The sequence below is a fragment of the Nelumbo nucifera genome, chromosome 3 (genome assembly GCF_055504915.1).
Source record: "Nelumbo nucifera cultivar China Antique chromosome 3, China Antique-T2T, whole genome shotgun sequence".
NCBI lineage: Eukaryota > Viridiplantae > Streptophyta > Magnoliopsida > Proteales > Nelumbonaceae > Nelumbo > Nelumbo nucifera.
The window spans coordinates 23,679,360-23,696,602 of NC_142651.1; the positions used below are offsets into that span (position 1 = coordinate 23,679,360).

The 17,243-nt window shown below is 40.2% G+C and overlaps 1 protein-coding gene across 2 annotated transcripts in view; it reads left to right on the forward strand.

Annotated features, from left to right (window-relative positions):
* LOC104602332 (small ribosomal subunit protein eS7) overlaps positions 1-17,243 on the forward strand; it is a 38,761-nt gene that overhangs the window by 3,641 nt on the left and 17,877 nt on the right. The window contains exons 3-4 of one of the 2 annotated variants that reach the window (XM_088900886.1): positions 3,956-4,056; positions 5,426-5,492. The gene's annotated coding sequence lies outside the window, so the exon portion shown is untranslated. The remainder of the gene's footprint in view (positions 1-3,955; positions 4,057-5,425; positions 5,493-17,243) is intronic. The other variant, XM_088900887.1, reaches the window with a different exon arrangement.

Sequence of the window (17,243 nt, forward strand, 5' to 3'; positions counted from 1 at the left end):
AAAGAGGCTAAAAAGGGCCTAGTTTGTGAACATTGCAAGAAACCTAAACACACCAAAGACACCTGTTGGAAGTTGCATCCACATCTAGTTCCAGCAAAACTCAGAAACAAAAAGGGTAATGCCAATATGGCTGTCAACACTGGTAGTGCAGCCTCAACGGCTTCAAGAGGTACCCCTCTTGATACCCTAGTTGTTGTCCGAGCTGCTCCGACACAATTAGAAAGTGAAGTTAGTAATTCAGTATCATCCCCTCAGCCATCATCAATTCCTTCAACCTCATCTTTTGCTCAATCAGGTAATCGGGCCTCAGCTTATCATGCTTCAGCTTCAGGTAATATAGAACATTCTTGGATCATAGACTCAAGAGCATCTGATCATATGACTAGCTTGCCTTCACTATTCTCTACCTATCATTTATCTTCTAGTAAGACAAAGTGTCCATTGCTGATGGATCTCTTGTTCTTATTTCTGTTAAAGGAGACATCAAGTTGTCTGATGCCATTTCCCTATCATCTGTCTTGCATGTTCTTAAGCTTAATACTAACTTGCTCTCAGTTAGTAGCATTACAAGAAAACAAAATTGTTTAGTAACCTTTTTTCCGGATCGATGTGTTTTTCAGGATCTAGAGACAAGGAAGGTGATTGGAACTGGCCGTGAGACAAATGGAATCTACCTACTTGGAGGAAGTGCTCATCAGGAAGATAATGAAACTAAGAAATCCTTTGTTTCTCAGTCTGTTAATCAGGTGATGCTTTGGCATAATAGATTGGGCCATTTATCCTTTCAGGCTTCGAAAAGTTTGTTTCCCAATATATTTGAATCTGTCCAGATGACTAGTTTGAAATGTGAAAGTTGTGAGCTTGCAGAACATTGCAGGACTACCTATTCATTAAGTAATAACAAAAGCAATATTCCTTTTGAAATTGTGCATACTAATGTTTGGAGACCTTATCATACCACTGCCATGAGGGGTACAGATATTTCCTATTATTTGTTGATGATTATACTCGATTTTCTTGGGTTTACCTTATGCATTCTCGAGATGAGGTTCCAACATTAACCCGGATCTTTCATCAAATGATTTTAACCCAATTTGGGGTCAAAATTAAAATTTTTAGATCAGATAGTGCAAAAGAATATTTTGCAAACCCATTAGCCTCCTACATGCTTGATCATGGGATTATCCATCAGAGTACCTGCTTACTTTACCTCAAATGTGCCTATATGTTTCTGGGGGGATGTTGTTCTTACAGCTGTTTATCTCATCAATCGAATTCTCTCACGGGTTCTTAACAAGAAAATTCTATTTACCCTTTTATACCCTGATAAAGAATTATTTACCATTCCCCTCAAAACCTTTGGGTGCACTTGTTTCGTTCAAATCCTAGGCCCTCATCGTTCAAAATTTGATCCCAAGGCCTCCAAATGTATTTTCCTTGGTTATGCCTAAACTCAAAAGGGATATTATTGTTATGAACTGACTTCTGGAAAAATATTTGTCTCAATGGATGTCACCTTCTTTGAGAATAAACCCTATTATCCAAGGGTTTCTCCTCAGGGGAGAATAGTGAAGTCGGGAGTAGCTCATCAGAAGTTCCTTTGCCAATCCCATTAAGTGAAGAATGATGTAATGGGGAAGGATGTCAAAGGTGCAAGGATGTGAGAGTCTATCACAGACAATGGAGACAGGTCGATTTTGGACATCAGCAATGCAGGTCAGTCCCAGTCCCCACTACAGATCTAGATCCCGGTACCACAGTAGCACCAGTTCCTTCTGCAAATCCAGATCCAGGTACCACAGATACTACCGATGGGAGACATTCAACCATAGAGCCTTCACCTTCATTCGGTGACCTTGATCTCCCCATAGCAGTCTGTAAAGGCAAACGTCGTTGCACCACTGCTCACTGCATTTCTCAGTTCCTATCCTATGATCATTTGTCTCCCTCCTACAAGTCTTTTCTCGCATCCATTGCTAATATTCCCATTCCCAGAACAATACAAGAAACATTGGAAGTACTAGAATGGAAAGATGCAATAAAAGTAGAAATGGATTCCCTCATCAGAAACAATACTTGGGAGATAGTTGATCAACCTAAAAAAAAGAAACCGGTTGGATGTAAATGGGTATTCACTGTGAAACATAATGTTGCTGGCTCTATTGAAAGGTATAAGGCCCGATTAGTTGCAAAAGGATTTACTCAGACATATGGTATTGACTGCTTAGAAACTTTTACACCAGTAGAAAAGATGACCACTATTAGAGTACTATTATCTCTTGCAGCTAGTTATTCTTGGTCGTTGTATCAAATGGATGTTAAAAATGTCTTTTTCAATGTAGACTTACAGAAAGAAGTTTACATGCAGTTGCCTCCAGGATTTTATGGTACAGAGACAGGAAAGGTTTGTTAGTTGAACGAAGCTCTATATGGACTAAAACAGTCCCCTAGAGCATGGTTTGACAGATTCAGATGAGCCCTTGATAGGTTCGGATATGTGCAGGCTCAGTCAGACCACACCTTGTTTATTAAGAGAGTGGGTTCCTCCGTAACCTTGCTTACCGTGTATGTGGACGATATTGTAGTAATTGGGAGTGATACTAGTGAAATTGAATCTCTTAAGCAACTCCTTCATTAAGAGTTTAAGGTAAAAGATCTGGGGGAACTACGATACTTCTTGGGCATTGAGGTAGCTAGATCCAAGCATGGGATTTTTGTTTCTCAACGAAAGTATGTTCTTGATCTGCTAGAAGAAACAAGAAAGTTAGGAGTTAAGCCTGCGGACACACCTATTGAACAGAACCACAGGATTAGTACAGAAGGTGGAGAGCCTATTGAAGATAAAGCTAGGTTTCAACGGTTAGTTGGAAAGCTTCTCTATCTTTGCCTCACAAGACCTGACATCAATTATGCAGTCAGTGTAGTTAGTCAGTATATGCACTCTCCTAGAACTACTCACCTCTTTGCAGTTGAAAGGATATTAACATATTTGAAGAGGTCCCCAGGCAGAGGCATTTTGTTCAAGAAAAATTATCACATGAAGATAGAAGTCTACACAGATGCTAATTGGGCTGGGTGTGTTGATGACCGAAGATCTACCTCTGGATATTGTGCCTTTGTTGGAGGTAATCTGGTCTCTTGGAAGAGTAAGAAACAAAGTGTTGTTTCTCGTTCAAGTGTTGAAGCTAAATATAGGTCCATGGCAAATGGTGTGGCTGAGATTCTATGGTTGAGGTCATTGCTAGAGGAATTGGGTATTGCTTATGAGAAACCCCTAATGTTGTACTGTGATAATTAGGCTGCCATCAATATAGCCCATAATCCAGTACAGCACGACATAACTAAGCATATCAAAGTGGACCGGCATTTTATCGGAGAAAGGGTTACATCTCAAGAAGTATGCCTTCCCTACATCACCTCTGACATGCAGCTTGCAAACCTTCTCACCAAGGCTGTTTCAAGAAAGAAGTTAGAAAAAGATCTATGCAAGTTGGGAATGACAAATATCTACTACCCAACTTGAGGGGGAGTGTAGGAAACTATGGACCCCACATTGAGAGTATTCGTGTGACACCCTGAGATGTACTTAGATTTAATTGATTAGGATCAGCTTTCCTATTAGGATAAGGATAAGTTTTATTCTATCTTATCTAGGATTAGTTATTCTATCTTATATAGGATTAGTTTTATTTTAATCTTATTATTGCCATGTAAGCATTAAAGTTCTTTTACAATTAGGAAACCATATATATAAATTAAAGAGTGGGGCGGCTGTTTTAAGCACTCCAACCATTCTCTTCTTTCAAAGCTTCTCCCATGAGTGCTTCTTCTCTATCTCTCTTCTTCTCTTCTCCTTTTCTCCTTCTCTTTTATTTTCTGTTCAAAACCTAAAGAGTCTCTGTAGTCTTGTACGACTAATGATGTCATATTTTACACACTTTTGGTTCATATGCAGGGAGCTTTCTCACCAATTCAGTCCATCCCTGTGGCTGTTAGGATTTGGCAAAAACACAGAAGCCCCTGTGGTTGAGTTGAAAGTTGACAATGCCTAAGGAGGTATAATAGTCTCTAATATGGGTTCTATTTCATTGTTTGAGACTGTAATAATCACATCTATTTCAATCTCAAAGGCTGTGTTTGTATTTTGATCACATAAGAACTCTTTGAAACTTCTGTGGAGTTTTAAAGCTGCAAATCATGTTGTTGTTCAAGGCCTTACCTCATCATCTTAAGATTGCTTCTAGCCTTCTACTAAATAAGTGGATTTAAAATGCAACTGGGTCTCATCAATGTTCTGGAACTAGAAGATGCAATAAGATGTTCAGATTGATTGGGAGTGGTGGGATATCATTGAGAACTGGAAGATGCAAGCCAGTAATAGTAACAGTCAGTCTTGAAAACAGAGTTGCACAAATCCTTTTTTGTTGTATATAGGGTTGCACAAATCCAGAACCATATTGGGATCTCTTGACATCTATTGAAATTTGGTTTTAGAACAGAGTTACTGATCATAATATGTGATGAGCCAAGCATTAGATTTGCCAATAGATCATAAAATGTGATCAGAACACAAACTGAAACAGAAATCTCAATGAAAGGAAAAGAAACTGAGAATAGTGGTTCAGTTGTATTGGTTGTAACTCTAAGCAACTGCAGTAAAATCTGACTAGAAATTATATCCAATGATGCTTGATCTCCGGCTTATTAAAAGCTCTCAATTCTCAATGATGACCCCTGTATGTCAAACCAACCTTGCAGGGAACAGTGGTACGTTTGTCCTTTTCCACCTCTAACGGCTACTTGAATTCAAATGCCATGAGAAAGGACCGAGTGAAGGAGAGGATCCTATAACAATACCCCAAGAGAGTTATGATTTCCAATGAAAGCATTATTACTCTTATAGATGGTGTGAATTTGTAGCTAGAACTCACCAAGGAAGAGGTGTGAATTCGTATATATATACTCATTTCAGTTTTCCAACTCTATTTCTAATACACTCTTATTGATGGGATAAATTTTACAGTTGCAATCTAAGGATGTTTATCTGTGTTATCTACCTCTGGCTCATATCTTTGATCGTGTGATGGAGGAGTTGTTTATTTCTCATGGTGCCTCAATAGGATTTTGGTGTGGGGTAATTAGTTAATTCACTGCATACCCTTTTAATATTGAGAGCTTGATTAAGAGTCTAAATATAAATCAACTGGCTTCTTGATTGCATATTCATGATCAGGATGTCAAACTTTTGGTAGAGGACATTAGGGAGCTAAGACCAACTACTTTTTGCACTGTTCCACGTGTGTTGGATAGGATCTATTCAAGTACAATTTGGAATACACTTGCACTGGACTTTTGTTATCCATTTGTAGGTTATAAAAGAATGGGTGTACTAATTAGTTGCATTGGCCATTATATACATTTTCAGGTTTGATAGAGAAGATCTCTTCAGGTGGTTTATTGAAGCACACACTGTTTAATATTGCATACAACTAGTAAGTTCTACTAAACCTAATTCTCATATATAATGAACTTAATGGGGCTTATCCAAAACGTAATAAGAGTTACTAGTTGGCTTAGTTTGCAAACACATGTATCTCAGATTTACTAGGGACAGAGTGTGTGACACTCCATATCTACATCTAATGCAAACACATGCATCTGTTTCTAGCTGGCTTAGTTTGCAAATTAACCTGCAATCAGTAGGAGGTTGCTTCTCTGCCTAATTCCCCATGTGGTGTTGATATCATAAAGATGTGGAAAATTACCTCTACATGACCCAAGCCCTTTAAAATCATTCCACATCTACATCTTATGTACACATGTATCTGTTTCCAGCTAGCATAATTTGCAATTTGCAAATTAACCTATAGCCAGTAGGTGGTTACTTTTTTTTTTTAGAAAAGTTAACAATTTTATTGAAGAAAGGAGAGGTACACAAGAGTGTGTACAAATACAAACGAGGGGCAAGACCCCTGAGAATTACACAGGAGAGCAGGAATCACAGTACAGAGACTCTAGAATAACTCCTAATTTTGCTAGACCATCTGCCATTACATTTAGTTCCCTTGGGATCCAGGTTAGAGAAACATTCAAAGGAGCCAGGAGGTCCCTTGCCCCTGATAGGAAGTGACTAAGTCTCCAAGGTCCAGTTTCCTGTTGTTCCAACCATCTTATAGTATGTATTGGTTGAGTAACCTTCAATTGAGAAGCTTTGGATACCCAGTTTGCTGACTAGGTGAATCCCTGTTAGAGCTACTAACACTTCTGCCTTTGTTGAGTCAGCTATCCCAATCGGGCCACTATAAACCCAGCATGTGTGGCCATTCTCATCTCTTAGAATTCCTCCAATGTCGGCAGCTCCGGGGTTACCATAAGCACTTCCATCAAAACTGAGAGTCAAGATTCCTTCCCTGAGCTCTGGTAGAGAGTGGGGTAGGAGGGGAAGAAACCAGGAAGTTATATGTGTTTCTGCTAAGATCATTGAGACTAACTCCTGTAAACTCTGAACTAGAGGCCCACAAGTTGCAGTAGTGGTTGATGTGGCTGATCAGTTCACCTTTAGTTTTGGACCTATTTTCAAACAGCCGATTGTTTCTTTCCTCCCAAATTCCCCAAAGAACAGCGTGCAGTATTATCAACCAATAGGTCTTCCCTCTCTTGCTCAGACCTATTCCTTGCCACTGAGAAATCAGATCCTGCAGATGCTTAGGAGCCACCCAACTGAAGCCGACTAACTGAAGAAAGAAGTTCCAGATGCTGCTAGCTACCTAGCAGTGTATGAAGAGATGGTTTGTTGTCTCTTCTTCACATAAGCATAGTGTACAGGTGTGAGGGGAGATATAAAGTCTTCCAAGATTTTTCTTCTGCTGTAACTCACAAGTGTTCACTCGCTGCAGACAAGCCTCCCAAACAAAGAAACTCACTCTTGAGGGTATAACCTTGCACCAAATCTTGTGAGGGAAATCACTGTCTCAAGTATCTGCAACAAGAGCTTTGAAGAAAGACTTGGACGAGAACTCACCTCCAGGGTGGGGTTTCCAGACTCGAGAATCTTGGGAATTTGGGGAGATGTAGGCTTCACTAAGAGAAAGAAGGAGTTCAGTTAGCTCACTGATCTCTGGGTCCCTTAAGGGTCTTCTGAAGTTCAGGTTTAGGTTTCTTTCATTGCTGGATATGGGAAGGCACTCAGAGATGGTTGCACCCTTATTTATAGTAAGGTTGTAGAGCCTGGGATACAGATCTGCTAATGTTGAGTTGCTCCACCACAAATCCGTCCTGAATTTTATTCTATTACCGTTACCTACCTTGTATCTAATGAAAGAAAAAAAAAAGAGGTTATGAATAGCAGAAATACCTTTCCAGGGATTAGAGAGAGCTGATTGGCTTGATCGGAGATTGCAGTCCCAACCATTTGCATTTAACCCATACTTGCTGGTGATGATAGTTGTCCAGAGAGAATTTGATTCCGTAGGGAATTTCCACAGTCATTTTCCAAGAAGGGCATTGTTTTTCTCTTTTAAATGCCCGATTCCTAATCCTCCAGCCTCTTTTGGTTTACAGACCTGATTCCAATTAACTATATGCCCTTTCTTGACACCTCCACCTTCCCAAAGGAAATCTCTTTGGATTTTCTCATCTGTGATCTAATTCTTGCAGGGATCTGAAAAACTGATAGGAAATAGACAGGCGTGTTCGCAAGGGAGGCCTTAATAAGAGTGATTCTACCCCCTTTTGATAGGTAGCAGCTTTTCCAAGTAGCTAACTTCTTTTCACACTTTTCCACCACAGGTTCCCAAAAGCTTGAATTTTTTGGGTTACCTACTAGTGGCATGCCCAAATAAGAAAGGGGAGAATTTCCACTCGACAATTCAGAGTTTCCTTGAAACTTTCCATCAGGGACCCTTCAATTTGGTTTATTGCTGCTAGGATGCTCTTAGAGTAATTTACCTTCAACCTTGATACTAGTTCAAAACACTGGAGCACTCTTTTCACATTTGAAATGTTCTCCAAATTGGCTTCTAGGAATAAGATGACATCATCAGCAAAGAGGAGGTGGGAAACATTTATGGCATCTCTTCTGACCTCAAAACCTTTGATCAAATTAAGGTTTTTAGCTTTCTCCATAAGTTGGCTGAAAACATCCATTACCATTGTAAAGAGGAGCGGGGAGAGGGGACATCCCTGCCGTAGACCCCTGCTGGCCTTAAAATAGCCTTTAGGCTCTCCATTGATCATGATCGAGAACCATGTAGAACTAATATAACCTTTCATCCACTGCAGCCATTTTGAAGTAAAACCCTTCAAGTTTAGAATCTGGAGCAGGCAATCCCAATCAACCTTATCATAAGCTTTTTCAAGGTCTAGTTTCACTAGAAGGCCCTTCCTTCCACTCTTCCTTCTCTCTTCTACGACTTCATTTGCAATTAGGATGCTGTCTACTATCTGTCTTCCTTTCACAAAAGCAAACTGGGTTTGAGAAACCAACTCTTTTAGGACTTCTCTGAGTCGTTTTGCCAACACCTTTGCCATTATTTTGTACACACTCCCTACTAGACTTATTGGCCTGTAGTCTTTTACTTCCAAGATGCCTTTTTTCTTTGGAATGAGGCATATGAAAGTGGAGTTAATTCCTTTATTAACCACCCCCGTTGAGTGGAATTCTTTAAAGACCTCCAAAAGGTCCTCTTTTACTACTTCCCAACAGATCTGGAAGAAGATCGGGAACCCATCAAGCCCAGGTGCTCTATCTCCATCCATATCAAAGACTGCTTCTCTAATTTCTTGCTCTTCAAATTCCCTTTCAAGCCAAGTTCTCTTGTCTTCTGCTAGAGTCGGCCCTTCCCAGTTTCTTAAGTTAAAGCACCTAGCCCTTTCCTTGGAGTAAAGAGATTTGAAGTGGTTTAGAAAAGTCTCAGTGATCTCCTCTACATCTTCCACTTCCCTCTGGTCCACCTTAATTTTTGAGATGAGATTCTTTCTATGCTTACCCAATGCATAGCTGTGGAAGAATTTTGTGTTGTTGTCTCCTTCCTTTAACCATCTGACCCTTGACCTTTGCCTCCAAATTCTTTTCGGATTACCTTTTCCCACGAACTCCTTAGAGCATCTCTCCTGCTTCTTCCTTCTCCATCCAAGTCTCCTGATTGATCTTTTTTGTCTAACTCTTCCAGCTCCATGAGGGTGGCATTTTTTTTCTTCTATGAATGATTTGAACTCTTCTCTCACCCAGTACTTCAGTTTTCTTTTCAAGAATTTCAGCTTTTGCAGCAATCTGTACCCTGCCCAGCCTTCGGCTTTACATTCCTTCCACAATAAAGCTACATTTTTTCAGGAAATCTTTGTGATGAGTCCACATCTCTTCCAATCTAAATGGGAGTTTTCCTTTTAAAGCCAGATCTGTTCTCAAGACTAGAGGCCAGTGGTCTGAAGTACAACGAGGTCTGATTTCTTGGAGGAGATTTGGAAAATTCTCTGCCCAGTCCGAGGAAACCAGAAACCTATCTAGTCTGCAACTTATTGGATTCTCTTGAAGGTTTGACCAAGTGATTTGTCTGTTGTGGAGAGGAAGGTCACAGAGGTTGTTCCTCGAAATAAAACTGGAGAATCCTCTCATGCTTCTAGTTGTAGTTCTTCTGTTGAAGTTTTCTTGAGGGAACCTTGTTACGTTGAAATCACCTCCTAGAACCCAAGGGATTCCGTCAAACTCATGGAGAGCAGCCAATTCCTCCCAAAATCTTTGTCTGTCTGAAGGTGCATTAGGCCCGTAAACTCCTATCAGAATCCAACTGAATCCATCAGACTTATTGGTGAAAAGGACAAAGATTGAGTACTTTCCTCTGTCTATTTCAATACTGAAAACCTCCTCTTCATTCCATGCTAGGATGATTCCCCCTGAGGCACCTAAAGCTGGAAGAAAGACCCATTTCTTGCCACGGATTCCCCAAATTGCTCTCAGAAGCTTCCTATCCACTTCTTCTTTTTTTGTTTCTTGAAGGATGACAATATATGGTTTTTCTCTTCTCAGGCCTCCCAACCCTCTGACATTCCAGCTTAATAATTTCATTGAGCTCCTATCTCTGATTTTCCCTTAACCACCCTAGGCCTTGTTGTTTTTTGATCTGACATTTCCCACTGAAGTCTCCTTAACCGCCCTAGGCCTTCTTCCAAATTCTTCATGTGGTGTTAATATCACAAAGACTTGGAAAATTACTCCTACATAGCCAAGCCCCCTAAAATCGCTTCCATCTACATCTGATGAAAAAACATGTATCTATGTCTAATTAGCATAACTTGCAAATTAACTTATGTCCATTATGAGGTTTGCTTCTCTACCAAATTGCTCTTATGTGGTGTTGATATCACAATAAAATTACCTCTAAATTACCCAAAATCCTCTAATATTCTATGAGTTTTCATTGTTTTCCATCATAAAAACAAAGAGTCACTCCTTAGATGTTTCGGGAGAGGAAGAGAGAAACACAAATGTTGAGTTTATTTATTAATTGTGAATCTAATTATCTAATCAAATAAATTGGATAGTAAACATAATTTTAGGCTTTTAGCAAACTTGAAGTCTTGATTAGTGTTTATACAATAAAGACCAGATAAGTCAACAAGAAGGAAAATCAAGTATCTAATGAAAAGAAAAAAAAAAGACTGATTAATAAAAAAGTAATGGAGCTTGTCAAAAACTTTTGTAATTTATTAATACAAAAACTAAACTAACCTAGGATGGTGGACTTTGAATAAAATGAACTCTTTAGTTTATAATTACAATAACTTAACTCAACCTTGTCCCAACCATATGGAGTCAGCTACATAAATCCTTATTCTGTCATTCCACACTGTTTAGTGCCATATCCACCATAGTTATTGGCCCTTAGCTCATTTTTCACATGACTACAATATAAGAAATTTCACATAACAAGTCTAATGTGCCTAGAATCCAAAATACTAAATTCAAACTTTTAATTTATTAAATATTTAGGTTGACCCAGTCCATGATGGGACCAATATTTATTCTAGAGATAGGGTTTGTGTATAAGTTTTTTTTCCTGTTACGAAACAGAATTAATTAACAAAGAAGAAATACAAGGAGGGTCCCTACACTAGTCCCATAAACATTTTGACTAAAACACCAAGCTGCTAAATTATGGAATGAAACATTCAAACTTCATACTGACAAAAGAAAAAGAGATCCACATGAGATGAAACCAAAGCCTTGGCATCATGATACCGGTGACACCATGCCCAAGGCACCATCTTGTTTGCCTTCAAGATTAACTTGATGCTAATTGTATCTTGATTTTAAAATGTTATTTAACTTGTTTATTAGAAACCCAAAAATTTGCTAATTATACTCTATTATAGAATTTATGCATTGCCTAGGTGCACTTTGTCTTGATTTTGAAATTGGTGCTTGATTCCATTTTCTATCTAAAATTGTTTCTTTTTAATGGCATATATTATTATCCAATGCATCTTAATTCAATAAGGCTATGCTCATTGTTATTTTTGCTTCATATGCCACATAATACATCTAATGATACAAAAGATAATGCCAAATGGTCAAGAAAAGAGGAGAAGATACTTGTTGAATTGTAGAGCAGGGCAAAAAGGGTAATAGGAAAAGTATTACCTTTACCTATATATGTTATTATTTCGATTAATGAAAAAATGAATGAGAATGAAATTTTTAACCAAATAGGTTAAAATTTTTACTCATTCTTGCTGCAAAAAAAAAATCATTTTTTAGGAAAAAGCATTTGGTTCGTAGCAATATTTTCTCATTCTTCTCATTTTTACTCATTCCTTTCCGTCTTAGAATTTCATCTTGGGTAAGAATGAGAAAGAATGGGAATTGAACCAAACATGGCCTTAGGATTCTCTCGAATAAATTCATTCCCAATCCTATGCTTATGAATCCAATAAAAAAAGGCTTGGGTCCATTCTATTTCCTGGAATGGATGCTTGGAATTGGAATCAGAAAGGGCCACTTCAATTCCAACCACTTGTTTGGTCAGAATGGGATTCTAATTCCCACTCTTTGTGGAATGGGATTCCCACATATGGTGGAATGGCCATTCTAGGCCTTCCCCTTGGGAATTGGACTCCCATTCTAGACTTTCTCAAAAAGGTAAAGAACTCCTAACAAAAAACCCCAAACCCTAATATTGATAAAATATTAGTAAAATAATAAAAAAAATAACAATAGTAGTGGTAGTAACAACAACAATAACAATAACAATAATATATTAATAAATTAATAAAAAACTAAAAAACTTAGTTCAACCCAAATCCAACTCCAAATGAACCAAGCATCAATGATCGAGATCGTAATCCAACTCTAATTCTTATTTGCACCAAACATATGTTGGCTAATTCCAATTTTGATTCTAGGGGATTTAACCAAACGGACCCTTTAGTTCAGTATTCATTGCATGCTTTTTTTATTCTTTCATTTGCTCATTCATTTTTACAATTTATATCATGTATTATTAATGGTTTCTCTATCATACATCATTCCCCATATTACTTTGTTTAGGTGATCCCATTGTCTCCCAATAGAGCTCGCCCTACAACACATCCCATCTAGAGAACATCTCCCCATGACAAGTTACGGGAGATGTTCCCAATCCAAAAATGTGTTGTGGGGCACATGTGGAGTGAGCTTTGCGGGGAGCCAATCCAAAAGGATGGACATGTGCAAAATTAGTACATATGGTGAATTGCATCTTCCATTGCATCAAGGTTCCTTCCTTTGAGGTTATATAATTTATGAAATAAAAAGGAAAAGGATAGGATGTTAGACATTATTGTACATTTATATACTATTCTCAATATCCCATGTAACTTTATGCCTAACCAATTGATAGGTTCTCCGACTTGTTGTAGTGGAGACAAGATCAAATCCCATCATCGCTAAGGTTGGGGGCTATGGGTAAGGGATTATCAAAAATACATGCTAGAGAAACAAGTTGTGAAGTTTGGTATATATCCAAGGCAAATGGCATTATGACTTTAATTAGGGGATGTATTGCACCGTTATTGTTTTTTCAAACAATCGTCACATCTTGAAATTCGGTAATGTAACTCCAAGTTTATTTGGTGCTAACTAGGCATCAGGGCAATACACCAATTTAGATGAAATAAAGGAACATGATCTCAAAAACTTAGTAGTTCAAAGGAAAAATTATTAGCCCAACAAGAAAGATTCCAGAGACAAAAGTCAAGACAAATGTGACTCAAGAAGGGTGATCAAAATACAAACTACTTTCACAAAGCAACTAAGGAGATTGGGTTTCAAACCATGGAGGTATAGCAAAAATCATTGTGGACCATTTTGAAGAATAATACCAATCACAGAGGTTAGCTGAATTTGTGGGAGTTGAAAATCTTTTTGAGAAGATAATCACAGAGGAAGACAACTCAGCCCTATTGGTCCCACCATCAAAGGAGGAAGTCCAAGAAATATTAATGTCAATGGGAGGACTTGAAGCCCAAGCCTGCATGGATTTCCCCCTATTTTCTTCCAAAATTTTGGTCTACCCTAGAAGATGATATATTTGACCTTGTTGATGAATTCTTCAGAAATAAAAATTTGTGGGTATATTCAACCATGCCTTCATTACTCTCATTTCCAAGTCCAAAAACCCAACTAAAGTCAATCACAAAAAATGCATATCCTCTCGCCAGGTGGCTTTTGTTAAAGGTATAATGATTCAAGACAACCTAGTCTTAGCTTAGGAGATTTTCTCAAGACTAGGAAAGCCAAATCAGGATTCATGGGTTTAGGATTGGATATCTCTAAAGCTTTTGACTCCCTGAATGGGATTACATAATTGGGTCCCTTTCTGCCCTTGGATTTTCTAAGGACTGGTGTTCAATGATAAAAGCTTGCATCTCAACTATCCAATTTTCTATTCTCATTAATAGCGTGTCAGAAGGCAATATCACTCCCTTTAGAGGAATAAGACAAGGAGATACTTTATCTCCTTATTTATTTGTTATTGCAATTGAAGGCCTATCAAGACTCATTCTAAAGGCAAATAACGAAGGAAAACTCTTGGGAATTAAGGTATGAAGGGACACTCCCCCAATCTTACATATGATGTTTGCAAATGATGTCCTTCTCTTAGGGAAAGTTAATAAAGAAGAGGTTGCTGACTTTAAGGGACCTCCTAAAAAATTTCCAAAATTTATCATGTCTCGGTGTCAATCTCCAAAAATCTGTATTTTTTATAGCAAGAAAACTCCAAATAAAGGAGCTTGGATGATTCGAAGACAACTGGAAATCCCCTCCCTTAAACTTGGCAAAAAGTTGACCCAACCTACGAACCCGATTCAACTCAATCCGAAAAAATAGGGTTAGGATTTCATATTCAACTACCTGAATTTGAGATTGACCTAACCCGACCCAACCCAGAAAAAACAGGGTTGGGTTGTGATGAGGGTGGATTTGGCCCTCCAATGACGTTGTGACACATGGTGCCTCAGAACAATTAGGTGACACCCGGATCCACTTAGGCAACAACTTGCCAAGTTGATGGTGTCCAACCTGGTGGCCTAGCCTAGGCGCTGATTTGGCACATGCGCCGACTTGGCGACCTACGAGATGTGCTCGCAAACAAATTCGGCATGCATACTCCACAATCCTTGGAGGTTAGCCCTCGTTTCGAAAGATGGTCAACGTGCATGGCAGTTACCTTCGAGGATCTCAGACCAGTTAGACACGACCTCCCGGAGATCTCGGGGGTGGTATGTGAGCAAGGCCTATACAAAGGCACCAACCCCAATGACAGAGGGGGGGCAAGCAAATAAGCAAGTTCTAGCTCTCAGACTTTGTGATTTTTAGCTCGCAGTCTACTATGAGAGTACTGACTTAAGCATCGGAGCGACCTCGCTGGATTAGCCACCCCAGGTCCTCTGACATCTAGTTCCTTGCAGGTCCCTAAAGAGCAACGTAGCTCATCAATCCAGCTCGGCATCTCACAGGCTGCCCTGCACCTGGTCAGCCCGGTGCCTCACAGGCGGCTTGCCACCTGGTCAGCCTAGCACCTCACAAGCAGCTCGCCACCTGGTCAGCCCGGCACCTCACAAGCAGCTCGGCACTATAGTTCGCTCGCCACCTAGCCTGCCCAACTCATCCAGCCAAAGTTCTCCACTTCTGTCTGAGTCATCGGCCACTTGGAAGCAGACGAAATGACAAGGTACTTAGCCAAAAAATTGATACATCAATAAAAATCGATTCATCAATTGGCGTCGTCTGTGGGAAACGCTACAAAAAGCTTTCTCATCCTCTAAAAGGTTAAGTCATCTTCTTCCAGAAAGCTAAATCCTCACTTTTTAAAAACTAAAGCTCTTGCTTTATAGTTTCCATTTTTTATGAACTCAAAGACTATGCAGAAGGTTGATAACTAACAGACTAAGCAGCTCTACCAACTTTATTTCAACTCGAATAAAGCCTCATCAGTCCTCTTCACGATGTCCCCTCTATAGAGATGAGCTCTTTGTGGCTTCCGCGGGAGTTAGCGGCCAACAGTACATGGACGCCCTTGCTGGTCGAGCCTTCCAAGGCTCCCGTGCGAGCTGGCGATCTAAAGTCAATAGTGCTGCCTCTTCGAGCTCCTAGTAGCTTCTTGTAGGAGTGGACTACGAGTCGCTCCCAGAGCCTAAGGGCCAAGACACCGAACTAGCGAAGACCTCCTCGCCATATAAGACCTAGTCGCCTCTTCGGCATGGGCAAAATCAAGGAGTAGACTATGAGTCGCTCCCAACGCCTAAGGGCCAAGATACCGAACTAGCGAAGACCTTCTCGCCATATAAGACCTAGTCGCATCTTCGACATGGGCAAAATCAAGGAGCGGACTGCGAGTCGCTCCCAGAGCCTAAGGAATTGAAATGACGCTTACGAGCTCATTGAATTATCCATTCCGGACCAAAAGGAGAAATCTACTCCCTTCGCCGAGTTACTTTCAGCTCGGGAGTGGGGGGCAAATGATGAGGGTGCATTTGGCCCTCCAATGACGTTGTGACACGTGGTACCTCAGAACAACTAGGTGACACCCGGATCCACTCAGGCAACAACTTGCCAAGTTGATGGTGTCCAACCTGGCGGCCTGGCCCAGGCGCCGATCTAGCACATGCGCCGACTTGGCAACTTGCGAGACGTGCTCATCGACAAATTCGGCATGCATACTCCACGATCCTTGGAGGTTGGCCCTCGTTCCGGAAGATGGTCAACGTGCATGGCAGTTACCTCCGAGGATATCGAACTAGTTAGACACGACCTCCTGGAGATCTTGGGGGTGGTACATGAGCAAGGCCTATATAAAGGCACCAACCCCAATGACAGAGGGGGGCAATCAAATAAGCAAGTTCTAGCTCTCAAACTTTGTGATTTTTAGCTCGTAGTCTACTATGAGAGTACTGACTTAAGCATCGGAGTGACCTCGTCGGATTAGCCACCCCGGGTCCTCTGACATCTGGTTCCTTGCAGGTCCCTAAAGAGCAACAAAGCAGATCAATCCAGCTCGGCATCTCACAGGCTGCCCTACACCTGGTCAGCCAGGTGCCTCACAGGCAACTCGGCACCTAGGCAGCTCGGCGCCTCACAAAAAGCTCGGCACCTCACAGGCAGCTCGCCACCTGGTCAGCCCGGCACCTCACAGGCAGCTCGGCACTATAGTCCGCTCGCCACCTAGCCTGCCCAGCTCATCCAGCCAAAGTTCTCCACTTTTGCCTGAGTCATTAGCCACTTGGAAGCAAACGAAATGACGAGGTACTTAGCCAAAAAATCGATACATCAATAAAAATCGATTCATCAGGTTGGGTCATGGGTCAACCCGTTGACCTGATTGTTAGGTCTGATTGGGACTATTTATGCATTGTTAGAAGTTTCCACCCTTAATTTTTACTATTTAGTCTTTATTCTTTATTGTTTACTCTTTGAATTGTTAAATGTTCAAGTTTTTTATTTTATATTTGAAATTTTAAGGTTATTTCTTTTAATTTTGGCATTTTTTTGTATTTATTTTTTAAATTTTAATTATTTTTTGAGATGATCCGAATTGACCCATGGGTCAACCCTAACCCGAACATTTAGGGTTAGGATCTAACATTTGGCAACCCAGCCCGACCCAAAATCAACCTGAAGTGCCTTGACCCAACCCAAACCCAACCCGCCCAACCCAATTTCCAGGTCTACGCTCCCTGAATCCCGAGAGCAAGTACCTAGGAATCCC